Below are 2575 nucleotides of genomic sequence, written 5' to 3'. Positions count from 1 at the left end.
ATCGAAGGAAGACACAGTCTCAAAGCATTTTTCAAGATTCTCAAAGTAGTTTTGTTTTAAAAACCTACGAACTGTGTAGGTTAACTTTACCTAATAATTTTCACATTGAACGATGATGTTCTTTACGTGTGTGTGTTGTTTGATTATGTTACAATAGTATAAAAAGGCAATCTATCTGGTAAATGACTGATTGAGGAGCATTTACTAAAAATGCTTTAGGAAACAATTTAGTAATTGAGATTTGTAAAATATAATTGATCTATTAAACATGGTGTGGCATTTTGTTCCTTATTTACTTGTAATTGATTGTATGTTGTTTATAATTTAGTTGATAACTATAGTCTTTTGCAGTGATTTATTTTCCACATATTTCTGATTTACTGTTCAATAGTTAATCAACAGCTAAAGAAAAATAAACTAGTAAAATGCTTACCTTCCTGTAATGTTTCATTACTCTTTTATTCTGTCTATCTATACATAATGAAACCATAATAAATAGAGACTATATAGTATTGCACATAGAAATGAACATGTATTGACAATTTGTTTTATTGTTGGAATTCAAAGACAACTCAAATTTACATTAAAATGACACATGCAAAAACTTTTTTAAAAACCTGTTGAAATTAAAGTCTTTACTGTTGCATTATTGTTCTTTTTCTTTGTATTTTCAGGTTATGTACTTGAATGCAGCAAATAATAACCAGGCATCTACAGCATACTACTACTTCTCAGAAGCAGTTCAAAAATTTAGTTTACCATCAAGGTGTGCATAGTAACAAGAAAGAAACAAAAAACCCGAATTGTGTGTCTGTAAATAGATTTTTATTAAGTTTAATTTCATCAAATGTATCTATCTTAAACATAAGAGTGAGGGGAGACCAAGGAGTGGAAAATGTACAGATAGCCGGGTACATGTTCTCTTCAAGAGGCGTTGACCGTGGAAGTTTCATAGCCGGTAAAAGTGTCCATAATCAAAGGTAAAGTGCAATTTCTAAAATATCAAAGAATTATTTAAAACTTGTTTTTTCAGCAACCTATACTGCCTGTCGAAATATTTTTGCAGTGATTTAGTATGTTTATGGCTTTTTCTTAAACAACCATTCTGAAATATGGTCAGATTCTTGGATGGAAATGTAACAAATTATGATATTTATTTTTTTGACCAGTACATCTGTAGGTAGCTTTTCAGTGTCGCTGAAGTAACAGAATATTTTACATTCAAAAATATTATATGCACGTTTTTATTTATTTTAACACTTTAAAAAGAAACAAAAAAAATGTTTTTCTAATAGGATTGAGCGTCTCTGGCGTGATGTCAGAATCATGGTGACCAACAAGTACTCGGACATGCTGCACTCGCTGGAGGCAGAAGGATTGCTTGACTTGTCGGTGGTTGAGGAACTTTTCTGTGTGCACTACACTTTCCTCCCAAGACTTCAGGCAGATTTGGACACATTCACAGAAGCCTGGAACCATCATCCACTCTCCTCAGAGGGCAATCGAAGTCCAGAGCAGCTGTGGCAGATGGGACTGATACACACAAATACTGGCCAGTTAGAGAGTTACGAGGTATTGTACCACTGCTTTACTTCCTGTCAGCACACTGCTATTTATGGTAAGGTATTACTCTAGATACTTAACCATGTATTTAACTGCTATACCTTCAGGACATTGAAGAGCCAGACCTGGATTGGGACACAGCAGCTTCTTGGGAGTTGTTGTTCCAGAATTTGAATGCCCTCCGAGTCCAGATAGATTGAGGGCCCTCGAACACCTGCTGAATTCAACTGGTGCTAATGTCCCTGTCAAAGAACTGTATTTGCTTTGTCGGGAGTTTGTTTTAACAAATCCATCATATTAATTGAACAGAAACAAAACACCAAGCAAGCTTAAAGACACAGATTTTATTGTGCACTGGAATTTGTTGAATACAAATATACTTTGTGAGCACATGTACTTTCTGAATTGAAAACAATTTGTAACAATCTGTCAACAAAGAATTAAGAACAATAAAGAAACAAACTACAGAATACATATTAAAACTGTTAAATTCCTGTTGTTGTTTTTTTCAAACTAATAACAGTATTTCAGACTAAACAGTATATGAAGTAAACACTACACTAAGAATTTATTTCATGATCGACCAAATTCTTTACTTTTACTCACAGCCTGTCGCATAATGCACAGAAACTCTTTGTAATTCCCCAAGTGCTGGGTGGGCAAGGTGATGGTACAGGAGCATGCGTTTACGAGAGGATAGCACAAACGCTGTTGACCGTACTGAAGCTGACAGTCGTGATTGAATTCTACGTGTATTTTGAATTTTTCTCTCTGCGTGGATGAAATGGGAACGTGGTCTTGACCAGTCAGCCACTGCATGAAGCTGCTGACAGTGATTTTTTTTTCTTGTTCATCTCCGCTGGTGTAGTGCCCCATTTTATCCCCTTGTTCATTGTCGTCCTCACCTCTGTTCTCTGTGCTGTTGCTTCCTTCTGCAAGAAACAAAATTAAAAGCAAATCTACAATGTTAAGTATTATAAATGAATAATGTAAACACTAGGGCTGGGTTGAC

General features: G+C 35.0%; 1 long non-coding RNA gene across 1 annotated transcript; it reads left to right on the top strand.

Annotated features, from left to right (window-relative positions):
• The first annotated feature begins 940 nt into the window (after positions 1–940).
• On the top strand, positions 941–1828 carry LOC141338329 (uncharacterized). Its single transcript, XR_012355826.1, has 3 exons — positions 941–980; positions 1437–1572; positions 1671–1828. It is a non-coding gene; the product is annotated as an uncharacterized lncRNA (long non-coding RNA).
• Positions 1829–2575: the final 747 nt, after the last annotated feature.

This window comes from Garra rufa, chromosome 7, assembly GCF_049309525.1.
Source record: "Garra rufa chromosome 7, GarRuf1.0, whole genome shotgun sequence".
NCBI lineage: Eukaryota > Metazoa > Chordata > Actinopteri > Cypriniformes > Cyprinidae > Garra > Garra rufa.
The sequence above is the reverse complement of the archived record's forward strand: the minus strand, read 5'-3'. Positions and strand labels throughout refer to the sequence as shown.